We start from the raw sequence: 16,164 nt of genomic DNA on the forward strand, positions 1-16,164 counted from the left end.
GTGTTCCCTGCTTGCGAGATTAGGTGTTAATGTCATTTTGTCCTGCTGTGTGTAGGGAGATTTAATCTCATCTTTTATTCCTTTTACCCTAGTTTGTTAAGTTTCTTTGCCTGCCTTGGCCATTTTATTCCTGTAATATTTTATTGATAGTCTGGTTATGCCATATAGCCCACTCTCGGTCTTGACTCGCAGATATCCCGATCTTCCTTGGCCAAAGGCCGGTTTAAAATGCAGCTTCGCGCTGTTGCTGGGCAGAATAAGGATCTTTCGTTGGCTTTGAAATTTAAAGGTCTCTCAGCTGTGCAGAGGGGGTTTGAACGAATATCCATCCGGGTGTTCCCCTCTGCATTGTAGGCACGTTATGAATGGTGCCAATATGGCTTTTGGAAAATTGCCTACTTCAGCTTCCAATTCCAACTTCATCTTTTCCAACTCAAACAATCTTCCCCTTTTTCTTTGGTATCTTCCGGAATCTTCTGTTTTCTTTTTTCTTTGCTATCTTCACTATCGAGATGAGGCTTTCTTTCAAGACATAAATAAGGCCATGAGAGCCAGCAGTTCTCTCTCTCTGAGAGCTGTGAGCAGTGACAGGTGGCAGGTGCTCTCCCCGTTTTTCTCACTGTCCCCTGTCTCTTATACCCCTGTTGGCATATCAATATTTCCCACAATATGATTGGTTCTCAGGTTACCAAAACATCAATTTCAAATCTAATCAAATGCTGTAACTAAGTGCCTAATTTAAACTGATTGGGCAAAATTCAAACATTCAAATGCCTGAAGCCTGTTACCAAGACAACCCTGCTGTTTGGCCTTTGCTACAATATTTCAGTCTGTGTACTGGCACCATATACACCTGCATTTTAATTTTATAAGCACAGAAAAAAACACTACCTTTTAAAAGTGACCATGCAATTGTTACGATGTAATTTTCCCCTCTTCGATTTTTGGAATCACCCAAAAGGACATAACTCACCTCGTAACCTTATACAAGTGTGTGTGAGGTAGTAGGAAGTTACTGGTTTTGGTAAATTAAAGCAGGATCTGACAATCTCTATCATGAACAATTAACAGGTCTTTATTTTTAAACTGGTGACAACCTTATTAAAACGATTAGCAAACTGAATAAAATCCCAATAGAATGCTGCTGAAACATTATAAGACTCCTTCAGGAATAATGAAATAAATCATTACAGAATTCAGTCACTCTCAACTAACAAGTGGTGTTCCCCAGGAATCAGTGCTGGAGTGACTTTGCTGTTTGTAATATATATATATAAATGATTTGGAGGAAAATGTAACTGGATTGATTAGTTTGCAGACGACACAAAGGTTGGTGGATTTGCAGATAGCGATGAGGACCATCAGAGGATACAGCAGGATATAAATCAGTTGGAGACTTGGGCGGAGAGATGGCAAATGGAGTTTAAAATGGACAAATGTGAGGTAATGCATTTTGGAAGGTCTAATACAAATAGGAAATATACAGTAAATGGCAGAACCCTTAAGAGTATTGATAGGCAAAGAGATCTGGGTGTACAGGTACACAGGTCACTGAAAGTGGCAATGCAGGTGGAGAAGGTAGTCAAGAAGGCATACGGCATGCTTGCCTTCATCGGCTGGGGTATTGAGTTTAAAATTTGGCAAGTCATGTTGCAGCTTTATAGAACCTTAGTTAGGCCGCACTTAGAATATAGTGTTCAATTCTGGTCGCCACACTACCAGAAGGATGTGGAGGCTTTGGAGAGGGTACAGAAAAGATTTACCAGGATGTTGCCTGGTATGGAGGGCATTAGCTATGAGAAGAGGTTGGAGAAACCTGGTTTGTTCTCACTGGAGCGACGGAGGTTGAGGGGAGACCTGATAGAAGTCTATGAGATTATGAGAGGCATGGACAGAGTGGATAGTCAGAAGCTTTTTCCCAGGGTGGAAGAGTCAATTACGAGGGGGCACAGGTTTAAGGTGTGAGGGGCAAGGTTTAAAGGAGATGTACGAGGCAGATCTTTTACACAGAGAGTAGTGGGTGCCTGGAACTCATTGCCAGGGGAGGTAGTGGAAGCGGAGTGACTTTTAAGGGGCGTCTTGAAAAGTACATGAATAGGATGGGAATAGAGGGATATGGTCCCCGGAAGGGTAGGGGGTTTTAGTTAAGTCGGGCAGCATGGTCAGTGCAGGCTTGGAGGGCCGAAGGGCCTGTTCCTGTGCTGTAATTTTCTTTGTTTGTTGTTCTTTGTAATACATACAAACCGGCATCTCTTGGAAGTATGAACTTTCTCCGGTAATCCTCATGTCTGGAATACTTTTTGAGTTGGTATCTCTCTCTATTATGATGGTGATTTTATAAAGACACACATGAGACTGCAGGATTTACATGAGAGCCTCGCCTTCCAACTCAAGAGGTGTCAAGTATAATCTGACAGTCACCCCCTTTTGTCTGAGTTTATACCTGGAATTACTTCACAGTATTCCTGCAATCTGAGTGGCTTGAGGCTGTCTACAACCCTCACATTTGAATTCCGTTGGTTCTGTGTCTCTGCGTGGTTGCTTTAAACTCATTGGTCCAATTCAAAAGCCTGTTTCTGTTAGGTTGGAACACTGACTGCTCGGCTCTGATACAATGTTGCAAAAACCAGCTTCTGCAGCCTCGTCTGCAATTTAAAACCCATGCACAGAGTTCTGCTTTTTAAAGAGACAATGCCATATGATTTCTTCTTTTTATTTTATCATTTCTTTCCACTATTTACATTTGTCAAACACCACATTTTTAGCCTTATATATGCAACTTCACAACACAATACTTTCACCCGTTAGCATTTTATAATTTTTAAATAATTTTACAAACACCAACTTTGCATCAATAGCAAGAGGATTTGAGTATAGGAATAGGGATATTTTGCTGCAATTGTATAGAGCATTGGTGAGGCCACACCTGGAGTATTGTGTGCAATTTTGGTGTCCTTATCTGAGGAAGGATGTCCTTGCTATAGGGGGAGTACAGCAAAGGTTTACCAGGCTGATTCTTGGGATGGCAGGTCTGTCATATGAGGCGAGACTAAGTCGGTTAGGATTATATTCACCAGAGTTTAGAAGAGTGAGAGGGGATCTCATAGAAACTTATAAAATTCTAACAGGGTTAGACAGGGTAGATTCAGAAAGAGTGTTCCCAATATTGGGGGAGTCTAGAACCAGGGGTCATCGTTTGAGGATAAGGGGGTAAACCTTTTAGAACTGAGGTCAGGAGAAATTTCTTCACCAAGAGGGTGGTGAATGTGTGGAATTCACTACCACAGAATGCAGTTGAGGTCAAAATGTCTGATTTCAATAAAAAATTAGAAATAGCTCTTGGGGTTAAAAGGATCAAGAGATATGGTAGGAAGGGGGGATCAGGATATTGAATTCGATGATCAGCCATGCTCAAAATGAATTGTGGAGCAGGCTCAAAGGGCCGAATAGAGTACTTCTGCTTCTAGTTTCTATGTTTCTCTGTTTCTATAAGGAAAAAGCACATAACTGCACAACGATGAGTGGCAGATCAGGTGATTGGTCAGAATGTAAAGTAAGAGTTTTAACAACACCAGGTTAAAGTCCAACAGGTTTATTTGGTAGCAAATGCCATTAAACCTGTTGGACTTTAACCTGGTGTTGTTAAAACTCTTACTGTGTTTACCCCAGTCCAACGCCGGCATCTCCACATCAGAATATAAAGGACAGCAGAGAATGACCAAAAAGATTAATCAGGAGAAAACAATTGGAGTATGAGAAGAAGCTATCTAGAAATGTAAAAACAAACAGAAAACAAGAACACAAGAAGCAGGAGTAGACCAACAGACCCTTCAAGCCTACCCCACCATTCAATACGATCATGGTTGATCTATGCCAGAGTCAACTCCTTTTCTGTTCCATTTCCCCATCACCCTCTATTCCTCGATCTATCAAATATTTATCCATCTCCACTTGAAATAATTATAATGATCCAGCCTCCACCATTCCAGAAATTTACCACCCTCTGAGAGAAGAAATTTCTATGCACCTCAGTTTTAAGTGACCAGTCCTTTACCTTGTAGCTATGTCCCCTTGTTTGAGACTCTCCCACGAGTGAAAACGTCTCACCAACTACTCCGTCAAGCCCCCTCAGGATCTTATATGTTTGAATAAGGTCACCCTTTGCTCTTCTAAACTTCATGGAATAAAGACCCAGATTATTTAGTCTCTCTTGATAGGACAACCCTCTCATCCCAGGAATTAGCGTGGTGAATCTCCTTTGGACTGCTTCCAATGTTACTGTATCCTTTCTAAGGTAAAGGAATTGAAACTGTATGCAAGTATTCCAGGTGAGGCCTCATCAACACCCTATGCAATTGCAACAAAACCTCCCTATTTTTAAACTCCAACCCTTTTGCAATAAAGGCCAAAATGCCGTTTGCAATCTTAACTATATGTTGGACCTGCTTGCCAGCTTTTTGTGATTCATGCACTAGAACACCTAGATCTCTCTGCACTTTGCTCACCATCTCTCTCCATTGAGATAACAATCTGCCTTTTGATTCCTCCTACTAAGTGCATAATTTCACACTTCTGCACATTAAACTCCATTTATCAGATTTTTGCCCAATCACCCAATCTATCTATATCCCATTGCAGAATCACAATATCCTCATCACACCCTGCCCTTCCACCTATCTTTGTATCGTTGGCAAATTTGGAAACCTTATATTCTCTTCCTTCTTCCAGGTTATTAATGTAAATAGTGAACAATTGTGGGCGAAGAATTGATCCCTGCAGCACCCCACTAGTTACATCTTTCCACTCTGAAAAGAACCCATTTATTCAAACTCTCTGTTTTCTATGTGACACAGTAAGAAGTTTAACAACACCAGGTTAAAGTCCAACAGGTTTATTTGGTAGCAAAAGCCACACAAGCTTTCGGAGCTGCAAGCCCCTTCTTCAGGTGAGTGGGAATTCTGTTCACAAACAGAGCTTATAAAGACACAGACTCAATTTACATGAATAATGGTTGGAATGCGAATACTTACAACTAATCAAGTCTTTAAGAAACAAAACAATGTGAGTGGAGAGAGCATCAAGACAGGCTAAAAAGATGTGTATTGTCTCCAGACAAGACAGCCAGTGAAACTTTGTGGGGGTTACAAATAGTGTGACATGAACCCAATATCCTGGTTGAGGCCGTCCTCGTGTGTGCGGAACTTGGCTATCAGTTTCTGCTCAGCGACTCTGCGCCATCGTGTGTTGCGAAGGCCGCCTTGGAGAACGCTTACCCGAATATCAGAGGCCGAATGCCCATGACCGCTGAAGTGCTCCCCAACAGGAAGAGAACAGTCTTGCCTGGTGATTGTCGAGCGGTGTTCATTCATCCGTTGTCGCAGTGTCTGCATAGTTTCCCCAATGTACCATGCCTCGGGACATCCTTTCTTGCAGCGTATCAGGTATACAACGTTGGCCGAGTTGCAAGAGTATGTACCGTGTACCTGGTGGATGGTGTTCTCACGTGAGATGATGGCATCTGTGTCGATGATCCGGCACGTCTTGCAGAGGTTGCTGTGGCAGGGTTGTGTGGTGTCATGGTCACTGTTCTCCTGAAGGCTGGGTAGTTTGCTGCGGACAATGGTCTGTTTGAGGTTGTGCGGTTGTTTGAAGGCAAGAAGTGGGGGTGTGGGGATGGCCTTGGCGAGATGTTCATCTTCATCAATGACACTTCTCCACTTCTATGTGACAGCCAGTTTTCAATCTATGCTAATAAACTTCCTCCTATTCCATGGGCTTTTACTTTATGCACCAGGCTTTTATGTGGCACCTAGTCAAATGCCTTTCGGAAATCTAAATGCACTACATCTTCAGGCCCCCTCTATCTACTCTCCCTATTTATTACATCCTCAAGGAATTTGAGCTAACTTGTCAAACATGATTTACCTTTCATAAAACCATGTTGACTAAGTTTGATTATATTCAGCTTTTCTAAATGATTAGTTGTTTCCTCTTTGATTATTAACTCCAGCATCCTGCCAACAATAGATGTTAAACTAACTAGTCTATTGTTCCCTGTATTCTGCCTTACTTTTCTATTTTTTTGAACAACGGTGTCAGATCGGGTGTTTTCCAATCTTCTGGTACCCTCCTGGAATTTAGCGAGTTATGAAAATTTTCAACCAATGGGTCCACTATCTCTGCATCCATGTCCATTAAAACCCTAGCATGCAGTTCATCGGGCCCTGGTGACTTGTCCACCTTTAGCCCCTTGAGTTTCTCTAATATTCTATCCCTTGTGATTGGGATTTTTATAAGTTTTGATTTGATTTGAATTATTATGGTCACATGTGAAAAGTATTGTTTCTTGCGCGCTATACAGACAAAACATACCGTTCATCGAGAAGGAAATGACAGAGTGCAGAATGTAGTGTTACAGTCATAGCTAGGGTGTAGCGAAAGATCAACTTAATGCAAGGTAAGTCCATTCAAAAGTCTGACAGCAGCAGGGAAGGAGCTGTTCTTGAGTCGGTTGGTACATGACCTCAGACTTTTGTATCTTTTTCCCGAAGGAAGAAGGTGGAAGAGAGAATGTCCTGGGGTGCATGGGGTCCTTAATTATGCTGGCTGCTTTGCCAGAGTAGACAGATGGAGGGGAGGCTGGTTTGCGTGATGGATTGGGCTGCATTCATGACCTTTCATAGTTCCTGGCAGTCTTGGGCAGAGCAGGAGCCATACCAAGCTGTGATACAACCAGAAAGAATGCTTTCTATGGTGCAACTGTAAAGGTTGGTGAGAGTCGTAGCTGACATGGCAAATTTCCTTAGTCTTCTGAGAAAGTAGAGGCATTGGTGGGCTTTCTTAACAATAGTGTCGGCATGGGGGGACCAGGACAAATTATTGGTGATCTGGACACCTAAAACCTTGAAGCTCTCGACCCTTTCTACTTCATCCCCATTGATGTAGATAGGGGCATGTTCTCCTTTACGCTTCCTAAAGTCGATGACAATCTCCCTCGTTTTGTTGACATTGAGGGAGAGATTATTGTTGCCGCAGCAGTTCACCAGATTCTCTATCTCATTCCTGTACTCTGTCTCATCATTGTTTGAGAACCGACCCACTACGGTGGTGTTGTCAGCAAACTTGAAAATCAAATTGGAGGAGAACTTGGCCGCACAGTCATAGGTGTATAAGGAGTATATTAGGCGGCTGAGAACACAGCCTTCTGGGGCACCGGTGTTGGGGATGATCGTGGAGGAGGTGTTGTTGCCTATCCTTACTGATTGTTCTACCATGTTATTTGAAATCAACCCATCTGATAACTTAGGGATAGTTGCAATGTCATGTCTTCCACAGTGAAGTCTGATGCAAAAACTTTATTTAGCATATCTGCCATTTCTTTGTTTGCTGTTACCAATTCGCCCGCACCTTGTTCAGTAGAAGTCCCACACATACCTTAGCCATCCGCTTCCTATTTATATATCTATAGAAACTCTTCCTGTTTGTTTTAATACTGCATGCAAGTTTTCTCTCGTTTTCATTTTTTCCCTTCTTATGCTGCTGGATGCTAAAAACCTTCCAGTCCTTTTGTCTACAACTCTTCCTTTCCACTTTGTATATCCTGTTTTTCAATGTAACATTATTCTTGACCGCCTGTGCTAACTAAGGATTTTGTCCCTTTCTCCTGGAATCCGTCTGTTTGATTGGGATAAACTGCTGAGCATTTTGGACCAACTGTTTGAATATCTGCCACTGTTCGTCTACTGACCTATATCTTAGCTTGTTCACCCAGTTCATCTTAGACAACTCTTTTGGTGGGAATAATGTAGGGAGGAGCTACACGATAAATGGAAGAACCATAAAGGGTGTAGAGACGCAGAGGGACCTGGGTGTGCAAGTCCACAGATCTTTGAAGGTGACGTCACAGGTGGAGAAGGTGGTGAAGAAGGCATATGGCATGCTTGCCTTTATAGGACGGGGCATAGAGTATAAAAGTTGGGGTCTGATGTTGCAGATGTATAGAACGTTGGTTCGGCCGCATTTGGAATACTGCATCCAGTTCTGGTCGCCACACTACCAGAAGGACGTGGAGGCTTTGGAGAGAGTACAGAGGAGGTTTACCAGGATGTTGCCTGGTATGGAGGGGCTTGGTTATGAGGAGAGATTGGGGAAACTGGGGTTGTTCTCCTTGGAAAGACGGAGGATGAGGGGAGACTTAATAGAGGTGTATAAAATTATGAAAGGCATAGATAGGGTGAACGGTGGGAAGCTTTTCCCCGGGTCGGTGGTGACGTTCACGAGGGGTCATAGGTTCAAGGTGAAGGGGGGGAGGTTTAACACAGATATCAGAAGGACATATTTTACACAGAGGGTCGTGGGGGCCTGGAATGTGTTGCCGGGCAAGGTGGTGGAGGCGGACACACTGGGAACGTTTAAGACTTATCTAGACAGCGATATGAACGGAGTGGGAATGGAGGGATACAAAAGAGTGGTCTAGTTTGGACCAGGGAGCGGCGCGGGCTAATTGTTCTTTGTTTCTCGTTTCAAGGTTTCATTCTATGATCATCTTGCTGGTGCCAGTACAGAGCGAGACTGCGGATAGTTGGGAACCTGTCTCGGGGGCAGGGAATTCAGATGGTGTTCGTAAAGCAGAAGTGGAAATGAATAGGGTTGGGAAGCATTTTCTGATCAGGGCCAGTGTGATCTCCTGGACTCGTTTCGATCGCCTCAGGGGGTCGGAGAGGAATTTCCCAGATTTTCTTTTCCCCATATTGGCCCTGGGGTTTTCACTCTGGGTTTTCGCCTCTCCCTGGAGATCACATGGTCTGGAATGGGGGTGAGTTAATAGGTTGTGATGAACAAAGCATCGTAGCTGTGAGGGACAGCTCGGTGGATAGGATATTAGGATGTAGATAGGCTGGAAAATTGGGCGGGGATCCTGGATTCAGGATTCAATCCTGGACCGGGGAGCGGCGCGGGCTTGGAGGGCCGAAGGGCCTGTTCCTGTGCTGTATTGTTCGTTGTTCTTTGTTCTTTGTTCTTCCCTCATACCATTATAATTGCCCTTTTTTAAGTTGAAGACACTGGTTATGGACTTATGGCATTCATTCTCAAACTGCATCTGGAATTCTATCACATTGTAGTCACTATCCCCTCAGGGATCCTTAACCACAAGATTCCTTAAAATCCAAGAGTTTGTACAGGTATTTAAACAGGGAGAGAGTTGGTAAAGGAGTATTGGTTCTCTGGAGAGTGAGAATGGGAGTTAATAATAGATAATAATTAAATGAACAAATACGTTGCTTCCGTCTTCACTATAGAGGATACAAAGAACATTCCAGTAATAACTATATATTTGGAGATGGAAAGGAGAGAGGAACTTGGAGAAATTACAATCACTAGGGCGATGATTGTGTAGTGGTGATATCACTGGATTTGTACTGTCAGGAAAATGTTCTGAGCACCTGGATTCAAATCCCACCACAGCAACTAGATCAATCCAAAAGAATCTGGAATTAAAAAGGTCTAATTTTTCCTCACAACATTTAAGAAGCATTTAGATGAGCACTTGAAATGCCGTAGCATACAAGACAACGGACTAAGCATTGCAAGTGGGATTCGAATAGATAGGTGCTTGATGGCCGTTGCAGACACGATGGGCCAAAGGGCCTCTTTCTGTGCTGTAAAATTCTATGATTCTATGACTAGGAAAGCAGTACTGAGTAAACTGATGGAACTGCAGTCTCCAGATCCTAATGGACTTCACCCTAGGATCTAAAGAGAGATGGTTAATGAGGTAGTAAATGCACTGGTGTTAGCACTCCAAAATCCCTTAGTTCTGGAAAGGTCCCACCAGACTGGAAGGTAGCAGATGTGACCTCTCCATTCATGAAGGGGGGGAGGCAGAAAACAAGAAACTATAGACCAGTTAGCTTGACATCTGTCATGGAGAAGGTATTAGAATCGATCATTAAAGTGGTTATAGAGAGTGGTTTGAGAAACTCAAGTTAACCAGGCAGAGTCAGCGTGGTTTTGTGAAAGGGAAATCATGTTTAACCAATTTATTGGGGTTCTTTGAAGGAGTCACATGTACTGTGAATAAAGGGGAACTGGTAGTCATACTGTTCCAGAAGACATTTGATTAGGTGCCACATCGAAGGTTATTACAAAAGTAAAAGCTCATAGTGCAGGGGGGTAACATATTAACCTAGATAAAATATTGGCTGGCTGGCAAAAAACAGAGAGTATACATAAATGGGTCTTTTTCTGATTAGCAGAAGGTGGCAAGTGGAGTCCTGCAGGGATTTGTGCTGGGCCCTCCACCTTTCAGAATTTACATCAATTACTTCGATGAGGGGTGTGAGGGCATGGTAACTAAATTTGAAGATGACACATAGACAGGTAGGAAAGTATATTGTGAAGAAGACACAAGGAAGTTGCAGATGGATATTGATAGTTTGTGGGAGTGGGCAAAATTCTGACAGATGGAATGAAGCTGGCATAATGTGGGAAAGTGTAAAGTTGTTCACTTTGGCAGGAAGAATAAAAAAGTAGAGGATTACTTAAATGGAGAACAACTTCAGAATTCTGAGATGTAGTGTGATCAAGGTCTTCTTGTGCATGAGTCACAAAAAGTTAGTGTGCAGATACAGCAAGTAATTAAGAAGTCTAATAGAATGCTGTCTTTTACTATGAGAAGAATTGAACATAAAAATATGGATGTTATGTTTCATTATACAGGGCATTGGTGAGACCACATCTCAAATATTGTGTACAGTTCTTAGAACATAGAACATAGAAAGCCACAGCACAAACAGGCCCTTCGGCCCACAAGTTGCGCCGATCACATCCCCACCTCTAGGCCTATCTATAGCCCTCAATCCCATTAAATCCCATGTACTCATCCAGAAGTCTCTTAAAAGACCCCAACGAGTTTGCCTCCACCACCACCGACGTCAGCCGATTCCACTCACCCACCACCCTCTGAGTGAAAAACTTACCCCTGACATCCCCCCTGTACCTACCCCCCAGCACCTTAAACCTGTGTCCTCTCGTAGCAACCATTTCAGCCCTTGGAAATAGCCTCTGAGAGTCCACCCTATCCAGACCCCTCAACATCTTGTAAACCTCTATCAGGTCACCTCTCATCCTTCGTCTCTCCAGGGAGAAGAGACCAAGCTCCCTCAACCTATCCTCATAAGGCATGCCCCCCAATCCAGGCAACATCCTTGTAAATCTCCTCTGCACCCTTTCAATGGCTTCAACATCTTTCCTGTAATGAGGTGACCAGAACTGCGCGCAGTACTCCAAGTGGGGTCTAACCAGGGTCCTATAAAGCTGCAGCATTATCTCCCGACTCCTAAACTCAATCCCTCGATTAATGAAGGCTAGTACGCCATACGCCTTCTTGACCGCATCCTCCACCTGCGAGGCCGATTTAAGAGTCCTATGGACCCGGACCCCAAGGTCCCTCTGATCCTCTACACTGCTAAGAATGGTACCCTTCATTTTATACTGCTGCTCCATCCCATTGGATCTGCCAAAATGGATCACCACACACTTATCCGGGTTGAAGTCCATCTGCCACTTCTCCGCCCAGTCCTGCATTCTATCTATGTCTCGCTGCAACTTCTGACATCCCTCCAAACTATCCACAACACCACCTACCTTGGTGTCGTCAGCAAACTTACCAACCCATCCCTCCACTTCCTCATCCAGGTCATTTATGAAAATGACAAACAGCAAGGGTCCCAGAACAGATCCCTGGGGCACTCCACTGGTCACTGACCTCCATGCAGAGAAAGACCCCTCCACAGCCACTCTCTGCCTTCTGCAGGCAAGCCAGTTCTGGATCCACAAGGCAACAGCCCCTTGGATCCCATGCCCTCTCACTTTCTCAAGAAGTCTTGCATGGGGGACCTTATCGAACGCTTTGCTGAAGTCCATATAGACCACATCCACCGCTCTTCCTTCGTCAATGTGCTTGGTCACATTTTCAAAGAACTCAACCAGGCTCGTAAGGCACGACCTGCCCCTGACAAAGCCGTGCTGACTACTTTTGATCATACTAAACTTCTCTAGATGATCATAAATCCTGTCTCTCAGGATCCTCTCCATCAACTTACCAACCACTGAGGTTAGACTCACCGGTCGGTAATTTCCCGGGCTGTCCCTGTTCCCTTTCTTGAATATAGGGACCACATCCGCAATCCTCCAATCCTCCGGAACCTCTCCCGTCTCCATCGACGATGCAAAGATCATCGCCAAAGGCTCCGCAATCTCCTCCCTCGCCTCCCACAGTAACCTGGGGTACATCCCATCCGGTCCCGGCGACTTACCAACCTTGATGCCATTCAATAGTTCCAACACATCCTCTTTCTTTATGTCCACATGCTCGATCCTTTCTGTCCTCCGCAATCCAGCAGTACAACCACCCAGATCCCTTTCCACCGTGAATACCGAGGTAAAGTATTCATTAAGCACCTCCGCCATTTCTAACGGTTCCGCACAAACTTTTCCCCCTTCACCTTTTAAGGGTCCTATGCCTTCACATCTCATCCTTTTACTCTTGACATATTTGTAGAAAGCCTTGAGATTCTCCTTAATCTTACCCGCCAAGGTCTTCTCATGACCCCTTCTCGCTCTCCTAATTTCCTTCTTAAGCTCCTTCCTACATCGCGTATACTCCTCTAAATCCTTAACACCTCCTAGCTCTCTGAACCTTCTGTACGCCTCTCTTTTCTTATTTACCAGGTTCATCACAACCTTCGTGCACCACGGTTCCCGTACCCTACCAACACCCCCCTGTCTCATCGGAACGTTGTCATGCAGAGCTCCAGACAAACATTCCTTGAAAATCCTCCACTTTCCTTCGGCACTTTTCCCCAAGAATGCCTCCTTCCAATTTACCCGTCTAATTTCCTCCCTGATGACACTGTATTTCCCTTTACTCCAGAGAAACACTTTCCTAGCCTGCCTGACCCTATCTCTTTCCAATGCTATCGTGAAGGAGATAGAATTATGATCGCTATCCCCAAGATGCTCACCCACCGAGAGATCCTCCACCTGTCCAGGTTCATTAGCCAGCACCATTATTTAAGAAAAGTTATAAGTGCACTGGAGGCCATTCAGAGGGGTTTTACTAGATTGATACCTAGAATGATCGGGTTGTCTTACAGGGAAAGGTTGAACAGGCTGGGCTTGTTTCCACTGGGGATTAGAAGAGTGAGGCATGACCTGAATGGTCTCGACAAGGGTGGATGTGGAATCGATGTTATCTCTTGTGGGTGAGTCCAGAACCAGGGGGTATTGTTTTAGTATAAGGGGATGCCCTATAGGGCAGAGATGAGGAAAATGTTTTTCTCTCAGAGGGCTGTGCGATTTTGGAACTTTCTGCCTCAGAAGGCAGTGGAGGCGGGGTCACTGAATATTTTTAATGCAAAGATAGATAAATTCTTGTTAGGCAAGGGAATCAAAGGTTATCAGGAGTAAATGGGAATGTGAAACTTGAAGCACAAACAGATCAGCCATGACCTTATTGAATGGTGGAGCAGGCTTGAGCAGCTAAATAGCCCAATTCTGCTCCTATTTTGTATGTTCATAAAAGGAAACCATTTACCTCCATAGTTCATATGCTATGATTATGTGTATACATTTTGTCATTGCTTGCTGCCTGGTGCGTGCATCACAAGTCCAATCACTATAACTTGCACGAAAGACACAGAGGTCACACCTGCCCTCTCCAAACATTTGGCAAGGGAACAGACATTTGCCGGTGCAAATTTAACCACAACATGTGTGGCAACTTGACAACATATGCAAACAAAATGATGTGGAATAAGAAACTCACAAGAATCCCATGATCTGATCTCCTGCCACTGACCAGAAAGACATAGGAAGGGTGGCATCTGCACTGGGTAACCACAGTGCGGGCCAAGTGCACAAGAACAACTGTTCCTGAGGCAGGAGTTACCATTTTTCACTTATCATCAGATGGACAGAGTGGATGTCAGTGAGCTCATTTGGCTAGGTGCCACAGAATCATACCAACAGTATGATAGGGTAGGTGGGACCTCTACAAACGGGATGGTCTTCACCTGGACCAGAGGGGTACCAATATCCCGGGGGGGGAAATTTGCGAATGCTCTTCGGGAGGGTTTAAACTAATTCGGCAGGGGGATGGGAACCTGAATTGTTGCTCCAGTATACAGGAGGATGTGAGTGGTGAGGTCATGAATAAGGTTTCAAGGTCGCAGGAATGTACCGGCAGGCAGGAAGGTGGTTTATAGTGTGTCTACTTCAATGCCAGGAGCATCCGGAATAAGGTGGGTGAACTTGCAGCATGGGTTGGTACCTGGGGCTTCGATGTTGTGGCCATTTCGGAGACATGGATAGAGCAGGGACAGGAATGGTTGTTGCAGGTTCCGGGGTTTAGATGTTTCAGTAAGATCAGGGGAGGTGGTAAAAGAGGGGGAGGTGTGGCATTGTTAGTCAAGGACAGTATTACGGTGGCAGAAAGGACGTTTGGTGAGGACTCGTCTACTGAGGTAGTATGGGCTGAGGTTAGAAACAGGAAAGGAGAGGTCACCCTGTTGGGAGTTTTCTACAGGTCTCCGAAAAGTTCCAGAGATGTAGAGGAAAGGATTGCAGAGATGATTCTGGATAGGAGCGAAAGTAACAGGGTAGTTGTTATGGGGACTTTAACTTTACAAATATTGACTGGAAACGCTATAGTTCAAGTACTTTAGATGGGTCAGTTTTTGTCCAATGTGTGCAGGAGGGTTTCCTGACACAGTATGTAGATAGACCAACAAGAGGCGAGGCCACATTGGATTTGGTATTGGGTAATGAACCAGGCCAGGTGTTAGATTTGGAGGTAGGTGAGCACTTTGGTGATAGTGACCACAATTCGGTTACGTTTACTTTAGCGATGGAAAGGGATAGGTTTATACCGCAGGGCAAGTGTTATAGCTGGGGGAAAGGAAATTATGATGCAATTAGGTGAGATTTAGGATGCATAGGATGGGGAAGAAATCTGCAGGGGATGGGCACAATTGAAATGTGGAGCTTGTTCAAGGAACAACTACTGCGTGTCCTTGATAAGTATGTACCTGTCAGGCAGGGAGGAAGTGGTCGAGCGAGGGAACCGTGGTTTACTAAAGAAGTTGAATCTCTTGTGAAGAGGAAGAAGGAGACTTATGTAAAGATGAGACATGAAGGCTCAGTTAGGGCGCTTGAGAGTTACAAGTTAGCCTGGAAGGACCTGAAGAGAGAACTAAGAAGAGCCAGGAGGGGACATGAGAAGTCTTTGGCAGGTAGGATCAAGGAAAACCCTAAAGCTTTCTATAGGTATGTCAGGAATAATAGAATGACGAGGGTAAGATTAGGGCCAGTCAAGGACAATAGTGGGAAGTTGTGCGTGGAGTCCGAAGAGATGGGAGAGGCGCTAAATGAATATTTTTCGTCAATATTCACACAGGAAAAAGACAATGTTGTCGAAGAGAATACTGACATACAGGCTATTAGACTAGACGGGATTGAGATTCATAAGGAGGAGGTGTTAGCAATTCTGGAAAGTGTGAAAATAGATAAGTCCCCTGGGCCAGATGGGATTCATCCTAGGATTCTCTGGGAAGCTAGGGAGGAGATTGCAGAACCTTTGGCTTTGATCTTTATATCATCATTGTCTACAGGAATAGTGCCAGAAGACTGGAGGATAGCAAATGTTGTCCCCTTGTTCAAGAAGGAGAGTAGAGACAAACCTGGTATTATAGACCAGTGAGCCTTACTTCTGTTGTGGGAAAAGTTTTGGAAAGGATTATAAGAGATAGGATTTATAATCATCTAGAAAGGAACAATTTGATTAGGGATAGTCAATACGGTTTTGTGAAAGGTAGGTCGTGCCTCACAAACCTTATTGAGTTCTTTGAGAAGGTGACCAAAGAGATGGATGAGGGTAAAGCAGTTGATGTGGTGTATATGGATTTCAGTAAAGCGTTTGATAAGGTTCCCCATGGTAGGCTATTGCAGAAAATACGGAGGCATGGGATTGAGGGTGATTTTGCGGTTTGGATCAGAAATTGGCTAGCTGTAAGAAGACAGAGGGTGGTGGTTGATGGGAAATGTTCATCCTGGAGTTCAGTTACTAGTGGTGTACCGCAAGGATCTGTTTTGGGGCCACTGCTG

This window comes from Mustelus asterias, chromosome 3, assembly GCF_964213995.1.
Source record: "Mustelus asterias chromosome 3, sMusAst1.hap1.1, whole genome shotgun sequence".
Lineage (NCBI taxonomy): Eukaryota > Metazoa > Chordata > Chondrichthyes > Carcharhiniformes > Triakidae > Mustelus > Mustelus asterias.